Here is a 19970-nt window from a genome sequence, read left to right as displayed (position 1 = left end):
GAAATTTGGCAGAGAGGTAGTCCTCAGGTCAAGGAAGTGCCTTTTGTAGGTTTGGTGTAAATCTGTTCAGTAGATTCTGAGAAAATAGCCTTTAAATCAATACATATATCTGAGCCAGCTTACGGTGCGCTTACGGTACGCTTACCGTACGCGTACGGTGGCGTGCGCGAGCGCGATTCTGATTGGCCCTTAGATCTTAGTAAACATTCGAATCGGTCGAAACCAGGAAGCGGCGGCTGCCATTTTCTCTCTCGCACTCTGAGGGGGGAGCTGATAAACAAATGCCAAAAACATATAAAGGGGCTGTTTAGACAGCGCCCATGCACATAACCATGTTAGTTGAGTCTTCAAAGATCCCCCAAGGCAAAAAACGGTAATTTTTAATTTTTCGAAAATTTCGCCGATTAAGCTTACCGTACGCTTACCGTACGCGTACGGTAAAAAATTATAAAAAAAAAAATCCACACTCTCCCCACCCCGTGTGCAAATGGTGGCCGAAGGCCACCATTTGTGCATGGATTATTTCCGCACTGCATTTTCCCAAAAAATTTCAACAGATTACCTATCACAAGGAAGCGCATAATATGTCCTCCATGTGCGCACGGTGCGCGAAGCGCATCGTGCGTACATGGCCCATCTAGCGTAACGTGGGCACGCGGTGCGCATAGCGCACCGCGTGCCCACCGTGCGTGCACGGCACTAACTGCGTAAAGTGGCCGCGCGGTGCGTGCTCACTGTGCGCGCACGGTGCGCGAAGCGCACCGTGCGCGCATGGAACGAACTGCGTTAAGTGGGCGCGCACGCCACGAATGGCGTAAAGTAACTTAGCATTTAAAAAACCGTACAAATTCACTGAAAAAACCATAGGTTTCACACACGTTATAGTTAGGAATTAGCATTTAAAAAACCTTGCAAATTCACTGAAAAAACCATAGGTTTGACACATGTTATAGTTAGCGGAAATTTTACTGATAAAAAACCAATGAAATTCCCCCGTTATAGTTAGTGCAGGCAACTATAACTCACGCGACCGCAATCTTCTGCTGATGACATATGTGTCTTTATGAAAAAAAAATATTTGTAATATATGTATAGCTAAAAATGTATGGAAGAAGACATGGGCAAATAAGTGTCTAAATACAGTATTAGCATCAGCAGAGGATTGCGGTCGCGTGAGTTATAGTTGCCTGCACTAACTATAACGGGGGAATTTCATTGGTTTTTTATCAGTAAAATTTCCGCTAACTATAACATGTGTGAAACCTATGGTTTTTTCAGTGAATATATATATATATATACATATATATATATATATATATATATTTCTCACCCATTCCCCCCAGGGATTTTACAACGCACTCCATGGACTCTTTCTCCTTCAATTCCTTTTTATTAGTTGATTTACAGGCAGACCGGTTTCGGCGCTTCGCCTTTTTCAATGCCTTTAGGGCAGATTGTTCACAAAGCCCCCATTTAAATATCAGTCCGAACTTTCCTATTGGATTTGGAAAGTCCTGTGAGTGACGACAGACTTCAATAGTGTCAGTATCTTATGATTTCCATGTCCGCCATGTCATCTTGGAAACATTCAAATAAACTCCAAGTAATTCCGGCTACATTCCCGTGTAACGCCTTTATTGTAATGGTTTACACTTTGTAGTCACGAGAAAGCCAGCCTATATTGTACATCACGAAGACTTTCACTCACCATGGGGGCTGAATTGCAGATTGTTCCTCGCCCTGCCGAACTCCTCTGTGCACACAGGTGAGACCACAGGAGACGGTTAAGTAACACAATTCCTCCATTTGTAGTAAATGCCAATTAAGTGTTGATGGGCTTCACCTCGCTGTTCGGTGGAATTGAACGAGAAAGAGTCCATGGAGTGCGTTGTAAAATTCCTAGGGGGAATTGTTGAGAAATGTTTAGCGTGTTAAGCCACTGACACGCCAACGGCACCCGCCCGCAAGCAGTTCGGCAGCAAGTGGCATTTGGTAGAAAGAATGGATTTTGCTGCCAGAACCGCCGCCACCGAACAACAAGTTGAAGCCCATCAACACTTAGTTGGCATTTACTACAAATGGAGGAATTCAGTTACTGCCTGTGCTATACCTATAATGTGTGTTAATGCAGATTGGTAAAACCTTTTCACTGCGGAAAACACAAAACTATTGCCTTTATCAATATATAATTATATATGAAAATGTTCCAAATGATTACCTTGTGCATGAAATTCCTCCAGATTTTTGACTTCTTTTGTTGAACCTGTTTTGCCAGTCATGATACTCTGCACACTTTATCCCTGCTAACCAGTGGTAAAGTGCTTGTAATCTCCCTTTTAAACATGATAACATGAACATATACACAATTGCCAGATTTACTTTACTTATACGTTCTTAGTATATGGTACTGTATGAACCCTGAGCCTGTAAATCAAATGATACTAGTAGGCATCAGCACTCATTGTGCCACCAACTACAGTAGCACTGTAAAATATATCTACAGGGCTACCATTTCAGCCTGAGTATACAGTTTTAAAACTGCCATTTCAACCTGGCAAAACAAAGTTTTTGCCAGGCCTAAACCGTCCCTTTTTATACTTATAAGTCACCCAAAAGGTACGACCTAAATACCCATAGGGCAGTGTGCATAGTATTTAATAAGTAGGACATGTAGAATTTATGTTTCACATGTCCTGGCAGTGAAAAACCTTCAAAGGCATGTTTCACTGTGGCAAAGTTGGCTCTCCAAAGGTGAACACTGCTTTACACTATTAACTTTAAAAAGTGCTAAATTCAGTTTGGAAGTAGCTAGAAAAATGGTTCAAGGACTAATTGTATTAGTAATTTAAAATCCAACTTAATGGTCAAGTTGGATTTTATAGTACTTTTGGGGAAATTTCACTTTTAGAAAGTTGTGATGTCCCTGCCTAATACACAAAATACTGCTTTCCTTGAATCTAGGACCCTAGATGTGACTTCAAGGATCAGTTCAGTACCTCCTGTTTGAGCTACAGGGACACAACAAGCTTCCAGAGGCCTCACTCCCTGCAACTGCCCAGCAGACCAGTTCCCACTGGACCTGCCCTGTACCCTGCTGCTGGGCTCTGCTGGTGTGGGTCCTAACTGTCAAGTGGTTTCCCCCCAGCTCCTGGACCCATGGCTAGTGTTAAAGTGTACTCTTTCTGTCCCCCAAACTGCAAGGAACAGGATTTAGAAACTTTTGCCAGCTTTCTGCCTGGATAACCAATGGAGACCAAGATTGCTGTCAAAGCTGTCTGTTGATGTAGAATCATCAGTTGGCCTCAGCTTGCTGGTTTGCCAAGTTGAAGGAAATCTGTCTTCCACAACAAATTGAAAGTCCGAACATAAAAGGCTTCACATAGACTAAGCTGCAGCCGATTGGTATTGAGGTCTAGCGAGGCCTTCTGGGCACAGATTCCAGACATCACCCATATGGAGCTTTCTGATCTTTTGTCATGCTTCAGCAACCCACCTTCGTAAAGTCCCACTTCAGATCCATCTTGCATGTTGCCCCCCCCAACAACCCATTGCCAACTACTTTTTCTCCATAATAGTTTCTAAGTCCGAAGTAATCTTTCCACATGTAAATGTAAATGTAAATTTGATACTTGTATAGCACACTACTCACCCGCAAGGGTCTGAAGGCGCTTGTACGAATACCGCTGGGGAACCCATCCTGGCTTTCCCTGTGAGGCGTCCACTCCTGGGCACCCCCAAGGTGGAGGCCAGGCATCCTTAGCGTTGTGGGGGCCGTTGTGGAGATTAAGCAAGCTATTGCCCAGAGTTGCAGAGTGGGACTCCATGATTGGAATAGGCACCGAGGCGAGAATTATCAGGTCCGTGGAATTTTTGAGCCCAAGTCCCGCCAAGGCGGGGAATTGAACCCTGGTCCCAGGCTAGACCTCTGCATCAGGGTCTGCCACTCTAATCATTAAGCCACAGGACAAATCTTGCCCCTGTATACGATCTGTACTCCATCGTTGTCAGTCTTAACTTTTGAATTTGACCCGGTTTAACACAGCCAGATGACTGCAATTAGCGCTTTGTGCTTTCGGCTCTATTTTACATTTTATAATTTAAAAATTCATATCTCTGTATTGGATTTTTGTCATTTTGGTATAATTGTATTTATTAAAATGTACTCTACTTGTCTAAATTAGTCGAGGATTTTTCTTGTGCTGCATTTTCACTTTATTACTATTTGAGTGCTTCCTAAATACTTTACACTTTGCCTCGAAGTACAGCTTGCCTGCTTTGTGCCATGCTACCAGAGGGTTAAGCACAAGTTTATTTAGCGACTTTAGTGGTTTATCTTGACAAGGACTGTGATTATTATTTGAGGTGGGTTCTCATCCCTCTCAACTAATACTCTAATTTCTTACAGAAGACATGCCTTTAGAGGTCTGCTCCATTGCTCATGTATTGTTTTGTATTTCTGGGTGTTGATATGGTGGCATTGTTGCTCTTCTGGACTGGGGTATGCAGGTAAAGTTCACATGCATGTTTCTTATATTGAGTATTTGTGGACTTAGCAGGTCATTCAGATCATGGAGGCAAATTTGAGCTTAAAAATAATCTCCTGCAAATAATGTTTGTGCTAAGTATAATATTTTTTGCACCCAATTTATTCCTTAATGTGAAATTTGCAGAATAATGTGCCAAAACGTTTTTGTAAATATCAAAAAGGGGGGGAAACAGTTCCTCTCTATGGGCCTAAGTAGAGAGTTCCAATGACTAACTACGCTATTAGAGATAGTATCTGGGGGGGGGATCTGCAATTCCAGATCGTAATGCCCTCACACACCTGTTAGGGTGTCATGCTTCATCATTGGGCGCTCCTCGTCGGACCGGCGCTGCAATATCCGACGGGCCTGGTGGCATCTTTGTCGGAGATCTTTTGATCTGGGAACGCCGTTTGGTGAGTGAGGTGTGTGGGGCTATAGGGGAAACATTGTTTGGTAGAGGTGTAGATTGTGATTATTAAAAAAGGCCCCTAACCTTGTTTGTTCACTTTATTAAATGCTCAAGGAAGGGACTTTATTATCATCACCAGGTGAGATGGAGACGAGTAGGTTCTAAGACGAGCCCCCGTCTTTCTCAGGTACACCCGCTCAAGTGGTCGGGTCGTCTTCCCTCATCTCTGAGGATCCTCATTCTACCCTAAGGAGGAAGAATGCCATAATAAGAACACTAAATTGAGGATCTTATCTCTCAGAAAGGGAATTCTCCTCCCATGACTGTTCACAAAGTGGTCATGTCATCCTGGTCCTGAAGAAGTGTCGCTTTACTCTAGAGCACCTGACGCGAAACATGTTGACCTGACTTAATCCACAAATAGCTACCTGAATACCTTTAATTATCACACGTAGCCCCACAGTTTTTAATAAAGTCCCTTCCTTGAGCATTTAATAAAGTGAACAAACAAGGTTAGGGGCCTTTTTTAATAATCACAATCTACACCTCTACCAAACAATGTTTCCCCTATAGCCCCACACACCTCACTCACCAAACGGCGTTCCCAGATCAAAAGATCTCCGACAAAGATGCCACCAGGCCCGTCGGACATTGCAGCGCCGGTCCGACGAGGAGCGCCCAATGATGAAGCATGACACCCTAACAGGTGTGTGAGGGCATTACGATCTGGAATTGCAGATCCCCCCCAGATACCATCTCTAATAGCGTAGTTAGTCATTGGAACTCTCTACTTAGGCCCATAGAGAGGAACTGTTTTCCCCCTTTTTGATATTTATAGACCTGCCTTGGAGCACGGAAACAGGACCTCGATAAATAACAAGCTCTGACGTCCCCCCCTTTGATTATACCCCCCCCCAAAAACGTTTTTGTTCCTATCGTACCTTATTTTTATTTATAGCTATTTGCCAGGACAGTCAACAAGTGCTAGTGGTATAACTCACCCTCTAACTTACACTAATGCTAAAACGGGCACTGTAGGAAAGTACCCCTTTTTGTATGGCCACTCCCACATTATTTTCTCCAATGCTGATGATTTTGAAAGAGAACTGGAGCAGCTAAACAGGCCTCAGTGCCGGTGTCCTCTCCCTAAAATATGTTGCATATGAATTGCCAATCACATTTGGCAAGGCCTTTAACCCCCTTATAGGTCCCTAGTAAGTGGTACCAGTGGTACTCAGGACAAGGGATTTAAAGGGGTCACCAGGGCCTGGAACACTGATTGTGCCACCCTGAGTGGCCAGTGCAGACTTCAGGAGCAGTGCAAACTGTACAAACTCGACTTTGCCCTCACCATGAGTGTCAAGGTCACACCACTTTTTTAAATATATGTCAGTCACCCCTAAGGTAGACTTCTGGACCCCTGTGGGCAGGGTTCATTATATTAAAGGTGTGGACATATAGGTGCAAGCTTAGATGTCCCTATAATAGCCTCCTTCCATTAGGAGCTGCTATAAGTGTTCAGGGGAGCATAGGATAACATCAGCTGGCACCCCCAGGTTGCCTGCTCCATTATGGCCCCACTGAAAAGTATCATGTTTGGTATCAATCAACTTGTCTCATCAGACAAAACTTTTTTCCAAAGTCGGACATAATGTGACATGCACCCAGGTGGCTACCTTAGAGGATGCCCACCCGGTTGCCCCAGCCTTTCCTGTGCCATGGTTGACAGCCTGCAGCTGCTGCTGCCAAGACAGGAATCTGACCCCCTGCCAGGAGGTGTGAACACTCCCAGGAGTCAGAAACAAAGGCCCGCCAGGGTGGGAAGTGTCTCTTCCCTCCCTGACAGAATGGCTAGTGAAGTAGCATACCAAGGAGGTGAGCTTCAAAGCCCCACCATCTCTGAAGTGAAACCAGACTTCACCCCAGAGGAGGAAATAGTCAACACCCTGCCCCAGACACATTTGCAGCCTGGGAAGGTGTGAACATTAGATGATCAGGAGGGAAACACTACCTAGAAGGCTAGCAACAGCCCTAAGGTGGGCTACCTGGTCTGAACACCCAAAGAAGGGTTCTGTCATTTTTCAAAGTGGCAGAATAGAGGCTTCTGGGTAGAAAAGGTGCCACACTTACCAGGAAGTGGTCACCTCAGGGAGGGATTAACTGCTGGGGCTAGTAGCCCATTGCCTTCTAGCTCCCACACCCCTAATGCCCCACAATCTGGGATATAAGGTGCTCCCCAGGCACCAGATTCTCAGATCTAATCTACTTATAATCGAGGGACAAAGAAGAGACTTGAGACTGCGACTTCAAGACCTGCAAAAAGAAGAGGCGCCAAAGACTGCACCTGTGGCAACCACCTAGCAACTGCACAACTACAACTTGTCCTGGACCAGAGACCAGTTCCAAAGGAAAGAGGAACCCTCTGCAAGTCAAAGACAACTCCAGAACTCCATTGGGCAAGAGGTACTAGTCCGCTGCAGTCAGCAGGCAAGAACTACACCCAGATCCAAAGAATCACTGGCCATCAGGCCCGCTGAGGGAATCTGCAAAAGTAAATGGTCTAGTGCATTGTGTGAAAGTAGTTCTGACCTAAAGCTAGTTTCAGGTGCTGCCGTTTTTCCCTGGACTCCAGAACGTCAAAGTGACCCAAGGCTGAGCTTACCGCTGCCAAGGCTTGTTGGTGGCCAGTCCGGCTACAACCATCTTTGTTCGATGCTGTGCTTCAAGGGAATCCTGTAGCACCTTCAACCTGACAGCTCCATGGCCCTGTTTTCGAGAGGCATCCTCTTCCCCAACAACACCATCTATGCTGCAAAGTCAGCTACTGCGGCTCCCATTCTTCAGCTCCAAGGACAGCCAACACTACTCTGCACGCGGGCCCTACGGGCCAGGTAAAAATCAACTGACTGTCTGAGCCTGGTCCTGGGACCGGCCTCACCTTGGCCCCCCACTGATTTCCACTGAACTTGCCCTGCAAGTGACCGATTGTCTCTAGTGTATTTGCCCATTGATTGCAACGTTATCGTTTTGCAAGATTGAATTACACTGATTTATTTTTCCTTTAAAAATCCATCACTCCCATTATACTCATCTGATTGTCTTCATTTTGGTGTCTACAATTATACAAAAATATGCTTTCCATTGTTTAAATTGGTGTTGGATTTCTTTCAAGTCGTGTTAATAACTTTTTGTCCATGTTGATACTCTGTAATGTTTAATACATGTTCCTCTAGTAAAGCCTGACTGCTCTGTGCACACTACCAAGACCGAGCTAAGGATTTATTAGTGTGAATCCAAAGGACCTCTTTGGGGTATTGTGAGATTACCGCATAGTGAAGCCTAACCCGCCTCACTGCATAATAATCCAGCACATAATCCCCAGTTTTGGCCCTGCCTCCACCGTGCAAGCAACCTGGAGATGATGCTATGTTGGAACCCAATGCCAGCTTCACAGCAGCGGGTGTACAAAGGGTGTTTTCCATACAAGTTAGAAGAAGCGGATGTCATGTACTTTCTTACAAGCATCTCTCTTGATTGATTGACCCTTTAAACACGTGGCATTATTGTAAACACAGACTATTCGTCTGAAACGGCACGAAATGTTCTAAATTAAGGTGACCTCACGAACAAAAGCTCAGCGAGAAGTGGCCTGCCCATGATCCCAGCTTTCCACCGTTTATTTCTCAGGCTAACCTTACTTCACTTTCACAGTTTTGCCTTTTACTGGGGATCTAAAGAGGGGCTATGCTGCTAGAGAACAATAAAAACAAGCATTTGCAATGCAATAGGTCTCGCATTTGCGAGAGTTTCAGCTATTGGCATTGTAAATGACGATGCCTTTTATCTAAATGTTTGTTTTAAAGCATCAATAAAAGGCATTGTCATTTACAATGCCAATAGCTTAAGCTGATGAAGCGGAGCCATCTTAAGACAGGCAGGCATGCATCTCATGTGTAGCTATGTCTGAATCTTAACCTCAGGGATATTATCCCCGCCATTGGGTTCAAGACCCAGACCATATTCCACGCAGGTCCTCCACATGCTCCCAGAATGCAATGTACCATCATGCTAAATCAGGAGTTTTAAAGTTTGTGCCATGGCAACTGAGACCTGGCCCTGTGTGAGTTAATTGTGCTACACTGCCATACAAACCAAAATGCCTTGAAGGGGGGCGGCGTGTGCTACTACAACGTACTCTAATATTTTGAACCTCACACTACATCGTTTAGCACTGTTTGCTGTTATTTAAAAATGCGTTGTGAAGTGTTTCATTTGTGCCGGTGCTCAGCTACAGCACTTAATTTGTAGACACCGACATGGACACGGTGTCACTGTATGTTTTTTTTTTTTAGCAGAGTCAGTTAGTGGGGCATTTGGCTATTTAACAAACCTTAAAAAAAATATACCATTGGAACTTAAACCACCAGTCCACTTCAAGGTGACAATCGAGTGGTGAATTTTGTCCTAGGACTCTTTCCCAAATAAATAACTGTCAGTACTTTTTAGGATGCTTCACTGAGCTTTTGAAAATGTGCGGGCTTGTGCACCATTTTGCTTTTGGTTAAATGCACAAATTCCACTTTCACGCATCTTGTATGTTGAGTAGCACATCCCAAAATCCATAAATTACCGCATACGTGCAATCTGATTGGATGGGAACAGGGTGTATGTATGTACCTCACTCGCACAGGAGCGAACAAACCGAAACAATTCGGGGCTTATTTACAAGCCCATTGCGCTGCCGCTACGTACTTTTTCCCCATATTAAAAGTGGCGCACCGACGGCACAAGCGGCTTGTGAATAAGCCCCGAATTCATTTGTACTTAAAACGGAGCAAATTCATTTCATTGCCCGTTTGGTGCGTGAGTATCATGGAACAGAGAAGACAGAATTTTGTACAAACAAGGCCAACACAGATATCAAACTAATGTCAACATTTTGTCGTGTGTAAATAAGAAATAGATAAACCATGCAGCTACCCTAAATTCACATTTACCCCCGCTCACAGAGAAATGGTGTCTTGGAGTCCGATAAAACCAAGAGGCTTTCACCCAAAACTTTCAACTGGCACCAAAAAATAGGAGCATTTAATTGACGCCAGTCATTCAGACTGCGTGTGGAATAGATAATATAGAACATGGTATTTACCCAGCCTGGTCAAAAGCAGAGGTAATGGATAATTTTGGAGGGAAGATGTAAATAACGACGTAGAAAACGTATTCCACTTTTCGAATGAGAAATGCGAGTCTTCATTTCAACCAAAATATTTATGCACTTTCTTTCAATTACCTAAGTAGCAAAAATAGTGCAAACTGCGCTGTTTTTTTTCAGTGTTGTTTGTCGATAACTTTGCACTGGGGCAGAAGCGTGCAAATTTATTTGCTCCATTCTTTTCCCTTGTAAGATAGGAAACGCAGAAATTGTATTTGCTCAACCATGCCAAAATAAATAAATAAGAAAAATAAGGAAAAAAAAATCACTCTGAAGCTATTTCGCTTGGTTTAAATAATAATAAACTGACCAAGTGTATACAGCTTTTCAAACGTGAAAGCCGAGACTAAGCTCGAGGCAACATATTTTGTCCCTTTCTAAGTATCATCGATGATGAGAATTAAAATGACCCTTTATGAACTACAAATGGTTTTGTAACTTTTGAATTGTAATTGCACATTGATTTATAATCCTTTTTTTTTGCTGCAGATTTATATAGGGCGAACTCGACCCGAAGCTATTGAAGCGCTTTCTATGAGCACCAGTTACATTACACAAGGACACATTCATCCATTAATATAACATAAGTGTAAGCAATGGCTCCCGCTCCATTTCGTTCATGCGTGTAAGAATGTGCCTTTCAAATGGTCGGGCGTTGCCTTTCTAGTAATAATTTTCAAGTGTGCTATCATTAAACCTAGCGAAAAACTGACTTGTCCTGTTTTGCTATTTGCACCAGATCAAAGTTTCTTCAATACATCCGGTCTCTTTCTTCGCATCTCCAGGGAGATCTGGTTATTGCTCCTTAAAAATAATGTTGTTTTCATTGGGGCTAGTGTTTCCATCGTCCCCCCTTAAGCCCCAAAGCGTTACTGAATAAAATAAAAGTGAATCTCTACCTGCGGTCGGATTTGCATGGGATAAAAGAGGGGGGGAGGGAGGGGCAGCTGCCCTTTGGTGTCCGGGTTTACAGGGGGTGTTTGCCGGCACGCTCTCGGCAGCATCTCTAAAGGCCGGGAAACAAAGGGGCAGGCAGGATAAGGTGTGAACAGCCTCTGCCTCCCAGACATTTACTTCACAACCACTGGCACGTGGAAAAAATTAGTTCTTTGCTAAAACTCAGAGGCCAGTTTCTACCACAGTCATTTAGATTTAGGATGTGTCACGTGACTTGGTATTTGCAGCAAACTTTGCTTAGTTGTGATGAATATACCACAAGGTCATTCCTATGGGGCAGTGCGGTAGCCTCGGTTGGTGTCACTTAGTCGGGATGTCATTCATGACTTATTGCATGTTAAGTTCCTCACCGCAGCCTGCTAAAATGCAGTGCTAATTTGCCTGATTTCTCCGTTGATTAATCAGACCGGTACATGCCCTCGAGAAAGCACGGGCTCTTTTCTTTTCAGATTAAACTTCGTAATTTGAGTCGCATCCACAGCACAGCAGACCGCCCGAATCAATTGTGAGCATCTGTATACACGAGGCGTATGCACATTTTAAATGAACCCTCTCACGTGAAAGCTTGTGTTCACAAGATGAAAGAACAGTTTAAAGGAGTCTTCCATGTATGTTCATAAAATGTTTTCAGTTGTCGCAGTGGCTTTTGGCCACTAATAAGCACAAGCGCTTCCACAACACCCAGCATTTGGTATAATTACTTCGGTATACGAGTAAACATTCCAGTAATTAGACTGGTAGCATATTTAACAAGAAGATTGGCCTCTATGTTTTTCATTCTTTATGATCAAAATCTGAGCCCGGGAGCCTGCACAAACTGTGGTGCTGAGGCAAGGGCGTTCCTGTTACAAGGGCCAACCTTAGATGAAGTTAAAACATTTTAGTGAAAATTTGCCAACTCTCCTCATGTCGCAATTCCTGGGCACTTGAGCTAATTTGTAAGCGTTCCACTCCAGTGTGTTTGGAACAAACGCAGCCCTTGTTAACATCTGAAATGGTCGGAGACAATGGCAGGGAATCGCAGCGCGGCCCGGAGACAAAGGGGCTGGACGGGCCGGCGGAGGAGGCCCCATATGTCTGCAGGGAGGGAGGAGGCCTGACACGGGCGGCGTCGTGAACCGGGAGGGGCGTGCTGAGGCTGCTGTAGTGCACATCGGTGCAGAGGGCAGAGCAGGGCGGTCTGTGAAGGACTGCCAGTGCCTAGAGGAGCACAGAGCAGAACATAGGCGGCCTGTAGAGCGTGACCCTTAAGGAGCTGGTAAATGCCTGACTGCCGGGCAGCATATGATGAGAGTGAGTCTGTACGTAGGAGCCATGCCCACACAGGGCAGGGTGGTCTGTGGAGCGTGATAGCCGTGCAGTGAAATAAGTCTGGAGCAGGAGGCAGCCCAAAGTGAAAGTGATCGCGATTGCGATCGCCGCGAAAGTGAAAGTGATCGCGATTGCGATCGCGTGCTGTGGAGGAAAGACACATGGCGCTGCGCGCGTGCACGTTCACGTGCACTGAAGCTTTAGGCCACAGCAGCACTTTGAAAATCCCAACTATAAAATGTCTCTCCGAGCCAGCGCAAGCGCTGGGGCTCAGCGAGACCTAAAAGACACGAGGGCGGGCAGGAAGCGTTTCTGTCACTGAATACACGAAATAGGTTGTTTTTATGCCCCCTTTACTTCCTAACGTATATTTCAGTGGCCAAACATTTTAGCATCTGAATGCAGCCTATTTCCCAATTTAACAGCAGCAGTATAGATTTATTGGTGAGTAACTCTTCCAGCTCTCTTGTCTTCCTCCATGGGTGAGTCCGTCTTTTATTCTGTTAAATTGCCTCGTTCTGTATGTAAAAAAAACACCTCCCTTGGGTATAAAGCTGGAAGACAATACATCTGCTTAACATCTTGCATGTTCAGGAATTCCTGAAATTGTTTGCGACTTTTTCTTTCCTGGAGCATCCTTTGTTTCCCGAATCTGTTTATTTGGACTTTAAACCACGACCATCAAAGGCAGATTTTTTTCTCTCCTTAAGGGGAACATGGTTGAGTCTGAAAGTTATAAGATTGGACTCTTCCTGTTTATTTTTGGATGTGCCTTTAGAAGAGCAGATATGGGCTCCAGGGATTCGGCGGTTGCATGCGTATGACAGGCTAGGCATACAAGGCCAGACATGCAGACATTACACATTAAAGCCAAGGAAGGTGCGCTGTGAGCGGAAATGTCTCGCTGATGCGCTCACTTGCGCTTCGCCCCCTATGGAAGTCTGCTAATCTCGCGGGTGTTTGTTTTATCAGCTCCCTGATACGTTGCTATTGTTTTAAATGTTGATTGGTTCTTTATTTGCAGTCTATCAAAGGTATGCCGGATGCCTTTGTAATGTGCTAATATATTCCATGCGTGCAATAGAGTTGTCTGCTTCTAATGATCTGCTCAGTTGTAAGGCCCCAGTTATAAATTGCACGAGACTGGTGGAGCGGAAAGTCCGCACCAGTAATTACTGGCATCAGAGAGAAACACGGAGGTGGTACCCTGCAAGTATGAGTTGAGACCTATGGAATGGGAAATAAATGTGCAGTGTAATACTACATAGAATAGAATTCCCAATTCACTTGGGTTTAACTCTCCTTTTTACCACATGCTTTGAGCAGGTGGTAGGTGGGAGCAGGTGTTTTTGTGCAGGGAGAAGGGAAGGAGTAAGCTGGCAAGGGCACCAGTGCATGCTCCTCTCTGGCTGTAGAAAGAGGTCTAGCAAGGCCCGGCTGTTGTTGCATCCAAAGTCTAATGTGATTTTTAACAGTTGTAATTTCCCTCTTGCATCAAAATGACAGTCTTTGCGTGATGTCACCAAAGACTTTTGATCGATCTGTTTTTCTGGCTTTAGAATTTTGAGCACTTTACCTCGCTAACCACTAGTAAAGTGCTTGTGTACCTTTTTTAAGCTTGGCTGGATTGGCATACTCCTGATTGGCATTTTAGACGTTTCTATAAGTCCCTAGTATATGGTACAAAGTGTAGACAGGGCATGGAAGTTAAATGCCACTAGTGGACTGCAGCACCTATTGTGCTTTCCGGTTCCGGGTGCTGCTACTGCTGTTGCGAGCGCTGTTGTGAGCGCTGAAAGGATCTTGTGAGGCCCTAGCCTGCCTCGTCCAGCACCCTGATCCCGCCGCCGCCATCCCCGTCACTCCCATCGCTGGTGGCCGGGCTCGCGGAAGTTCAGAAAAAGTTCGGAAAAAGCCAGCTGAAGCCTGGAAAGCCTGAACTTGCTGCGCCGGCGGCGTCCCTTCTCTGCCCGGCCGGACCTGACCGGACAGGGCTTCCGCTCTTGGCTTCTGGCAGGTCGGCTGGCTGGCTGGCTGCTGCTCCTCCGTTCTCCCGCTCCTGAACAGAGCGGTGCCGGCTAGGAGCTGGCTAAGTGTTGCTGCCACTGATTCTCACCACCCTCATCATTGTTTCTCACCTCTTACAGTGTCTCACCCTTACTCAGCCCTGCCCTGCCCCGCTGTTGGTACTACCCCGTCCCGCCTACACTCCTACTGTCCTGTAGAGCAGAACAGAACGGAATTGAACATTTACCTAAGAGGTTCCAAGAGCTCCTGAGAACATCTACATTGCACTTAGGAACAACGGAGCAACGGTTTTGCAGGAGACCACTGGGCAGCGGCTACGGCGAGGGTGTGGAGCAGGGCGCGGAGCAGGTGAGAGAAGCGAGCAGCGGGGGGGGTATGTGACATAGAGCTAGGTGCACTCGGCAGTCTCGTCAGCTCTGTCAGCGGGGGGTTGTGGGGGCTCGCCGTGAGTCATCTAATTATCATCAATATCAGGCATCTGATCAAGACCGAGCCCCTCCCCTGCATATTCCTGGGAGACCTCCCGTCACAAGCTTAAACGAGCTGAAACGAGATCTGATCAAAGTGACTTAAGTTGGGCCCAGCTTTCCCCCCGTTCCGTCCTTTCCTCATCCTCATCCTCGCTGCCCACAGATGGCTTGTGCCAAGTGAGTTATCAAGTGACCAACTTAATCCAACGAGACAGAACCTAGTTATATCACAACAACGAAGGAAAACCGACGTCGGGCAGATACTAAGTTTACTGGGGGATAAAACTAGTAAACAATAACAATAAATAAAATGAGCTTATTAACTGGGGAAACATGAGGTCCGGTAGAGTAAGAAAGACCCCAACTACCCCTAGGTTAAAGCAAAAAGCAACAAAATCAATAAAAAGGAAAAAAGTGTTTGACAATGGGAGCAAGGTCGACGACCCCCTTGGCTCTGATTCAGACTCCCAAAAAGCCAAATGTGGGAAGCTTGAGGACAATAGCAACATATCACCGTTTGAAGAGCGCTGTAGCTCCTCAGTAACCCCCCCAACTGACAGTTTAGTATTCTCCAGCCCTCGCAAAACCCCCCACAATGCCTTTTCAAACCAGTCCAGGACATCATCTAAAGAAACGCCTAAAGACACCTAGTCATACCCAGTGGCCAATTTAAGGCCGAGTTCGGCAATAAAAAATTTAATCACAACAGAGGGCTCCTCCCACCGGAAGACTCCACATTACCTCCAGCCCAAGATTTACACCAAATTCGCTTATCTGAAAGATCCAGGCACCGTAATATTTTCAAAAACTAGCGGTATTAAAGGATTGCAAACTCCTCTGCAACCAAGCAACTTCAATTTGCTCCCTCTGTCCGACACAAAACTAAACCTAAAACAAACAGTAGTACAAATCCATACGATGGACCCACAAAAACTACAACAAAAACAACAACTAGAATCAAACGGAACAATCAACAGGAACTTAATCAACAGCAGGTCCACTAAAGACCAAGAATTAAATGACAAACTAGAAGAGAAAAAAGACCTAGACCTAGACCTAGAAAATGTAGCGGAACCTGGCACCACTATTCAAAAAACAGAACTAGGGGATTCCGCCAAATATATTGATAACATAGAAACACAATACTCAACACTATTATATTTACAGGCAGGTACAGAGTCCACTAGGTCCCCCTCCAACAAATCTGCCCAACTCCCCCAGATTACGGCACTAAGAGAACCTGAGATAGCCACGCTAACATCATGCCAGCAAGAAGTGCCAGAAAAAGGCACAACTACTAAATCTAAATAGCACCTTCTAAAGACAGAGGAATTCTACCTTCCGGTTAACACTCAAAATTCGGAACAACTAGGACCAATTACTAAGGCTCACTCAAGTGCCTACCAGGCAAGTTTAAACAATATAGTACAAAGAGTAGATCAAAAACCCAAGGCACTTAGCGTGCAAATTACCAGCAACTCTTCTCAACACCGGTCAATTACTCAAGAGAACGAAGCAATAACAATTGAAGAAAACATCTTGCTGGGGCATAGTCAGGCGACCCCCCACAACATCCACTATAACTCCAATTGCGACATGTCCTTTCTAGCTTCTGAAGAGTGGGAGGAGCTAGTGGCTTCATATAGCAATGACTCAAAAACCAAAACAAACAGCGTAAAGACAGAACCTAGTGACAAAAGAAAATCGACCTAAAACACATTTTGGGAAACAGTACTAAGCACGATGCAATACTCAACTGCAGCACTACAATATCAATCCCGTAAAATTGATTTACAACTGACAGTGCTTCAAACCTTAGCAGATTTTGTTGCAGCGTGGAATGTCAAATCCCCCCCTTCATCACAGACCAAATATCGCAATGACACATTAACTGAAATACATTCATTGTTGGGGCCCATAACACCAACACTCACACTTCATTGATCTGTTTCCCTAGAAGGATAAGTTTCCAAACGCTGACATGAAAGGAATATCTTTTCACCTAAACCCTAATATACTTTGATTGCCTTTATTAGCTTCAAATCTCGTGATATTCCCCTCATTTGGCGATGAATCAGTTAGTTGATTTTGTAATTTGGTAATTCAATTCTTTTATTTATGCTCTTCTCTTAATCTAATTTCTTCAAATAATCAACACAACACATTTGTCTGTTAATCAAAGCATCGTTTATCTAATTAAATTACTAATTTTAGAAAATCATCGTCCAAATCACAGAGCATCATATTTACCTAATCTGGCTATTAGTCGTCCTCTAAGTCAGTCAAGTCGTGGAAAAATCTTTAAATTCATCAAAGTCAGGCCGCAATTCAGTCTCTCAAAGATTCAGGATAACAGCTGTCCAGCAGTGTCACCGTCGTCTCCGTCAGAATAACGTCAGGAAATTTGCAGCAAGACAAATCGATCGACAGGCTTTTTGAACTCACTATTCTACCGTCTTTTATAATGATTTTAATGTCAAAATGTATCAAGAATGAGTTTTAGACAGTCCTGATTGGTGGATTTGGGGCCACTCGGTAAAGTTCTCACATAGTCCGTTAGATTAAGTCATTGCACTTGCTGGTTCCGGTTTTAAAGAAAGTTCTTTGTTTAGTAGTCCTGGCAACTCTCCCAGTACGACCTTGGTTGGTACATCTTTCCTGGGGTCAGGACGAGGCCATTGTTGCTGGCGGTGGCACAGGCGCACTTCACCCAAAACCTTGTGGGACTATAGCAGTCGCGTCATGTGTCTCAGTTGGCCATCTTTACGAAGGCCCAAATGGTCAACTTAAGTAAAACAAACAAAAAAACGTAATTAAAACATTGAATTGGATAATAAAATGTTAAACCCTCACTAATTCCCTATGAGTAGGTAATTATCTAGCATAATAGCAACATTTAAAGCGTTTATATTCACCCAGTGATGTCATCTGGTGCAATTTACAATTACGTCACAAAAGTAACATATATCATGCAATATTCTAATTTTTCTACCATCAGTATGCGTACATATATTAGTATACAATTAATTTAGCCATGCAAAATGCAAATCCCACGTGTCATTCTTTTGTTAATATAATTGGCGAGTTATCACTTCAAACGGATTAATAATATTACAATTAATTGATTATTCGGATTAATATAAACATGCAGAATGGGGGGTATACAAAATGTTGTACTACCCGCTCCAGCAATCCCCCCTTTGGTGATTATATCACCACACCAACAAAAATTTTGTATCCCTTTTACGGAATTTCAAAATGATTTCTTGTTTTTATTCATATTTCAGTTTCCCCTGTTTCTTCTCTTTTTGCTGATTTATACATACTCTCCTTGATTTCCTCCAATTCTATTTCTTCAAATTTTCTTTCTTGTCTCTTATCTCTTCTCCTTAAATTTTCTCTTCTTAACTTTTTCTGATTTTTATCCTTTTTATGACAAATACACCCTAATCTAATTATTAATACTATGAAAATCACACGTTAATGGAAATAATATCTTACCTAAAAATGTACTACCTAGTTTTACTACAAAATCTTTAATAGCTGATAATTTCTTTCCAATCTTTTCCCACACACCTTCAGCCTCCAGTGGTGCAATTTCGTCATGCAATTCTGTAATATTTTTAATATACATTTTCAAATCTTTACTTTCGTCAGGAATGTAAGTACAACAGTGTTGAACTTTCAGCATTACACAGACTCCACCCTCTTTTGCCAATAATATATCAAGGGCAAGTCGATTTTGCATTACCATAACACGCATGGCAACCATTTCAGTATTTACTAATAAAAATCCTCCAGCGGTGCTTGTTGATAAGCGATCCACTACTGTTGAAAGTCTTCTAATTTTGTTTGCATTCAGAGATATTCCCACTGCTGGTATCAATGCTCCAAAAATGTCACCCACAATTTCTGTCCAAGATTCTCTCTTACTACGTGCTAAATAACTACCTAAAATATGTACACCATCTTCTCCTCTATCCATATGAAAAATCTTTGGGAAAACCAGACCTTCATAACATGTGCCATACCAATGGTCTGGCAAACGATAATATGCCCTGTTCCCACAAATGAAATATAATCCAGGAAAAACTGGATCTTTTCCACCTTTAAATCCCCATCCACCCATGATTCGGTATGTATCATGGCACTCGCTATTCCCTACAAAATAATTATCATATGCAGTTTGATTCCTTCTAATACACAATTTCCCTTTCTGAGGCCAATCTAAAGCCATAGTTGGACTCGTTTCCCCTTTCAGATGTTTTTCCATTTCTACATCCCAGACTGTTTTCTCCACCTTTCCTTCTGAAGCCTTTCTTTGCATTTTCAGTCTCCTTTCTTCAACCATATCTAAAAATATATTTTCCTTTTTCTTTAAACTGCAAGTCAAATTATTTCTAAATATGTATTCTAATGTTATTTCTTTGGTCTCTAGGAAAAATTCATCTAATACCTTTGCAGGTTTTACCTTGTTTAGTTTGTTAATTGACGGTACTTGTGAAAATATAGTATCTACATCTGAAAAATAATATTCTAATTTACCTGTTTGATAAAATAAACTAGCTATTACACTACATGTTATTCCATAAGTCACTGGAAGGTGGTGATAAATCACTCCTTCCGATACAGAGGCAGGTAACTGCATACACACGTAACAGTCTCTTACGTCCATTGTCTTTACATATTCATACAACAATTTTGAAAACACATTATTAGAAAAATCAGTTATAGACCTGTCTTTTTGCAAATAATTTTTTATCTATTCTAGTCAGAACTACCTTTTGAATCTTCCCTATATTAGTTATGTTTTCACTATGTATCTATAGTAACTTTAAATGAGATCAATAGAGCAAGTATACTCCATAGAAGCATTAATAATCCTGTACAACAACACATTTTACACCATCTCCTCAAAAATGTACATCTACCTTTGCTACTATCTATGTTTGCCATCTTTGCTAAAATGGACCGTGTCTTTTCACTTAGCCTCTTCTACTTCACAACTCGTTTTCTAACCCAAAGCTCTAAGCACCTACTTGGTTCTACCAGTTTTT

This window comes from Triturus cristatus, chromosome 2_1 (genome assembly GCF_964204655.1).
Source record: "Triturus cristatus chromosome 2_1, aTriCri1.1, whole genome shotgun sequence".
NCBI lineage: Eukaryota > Metazoa > Chordata > Amphibia > Caudata > Salamandridae > Triturus > Triturus cristatus.
The sequence above is the reverse complement of the archived record's forward strand: the minus strand, read 5'-3'. Positions refer to the sequence as shown.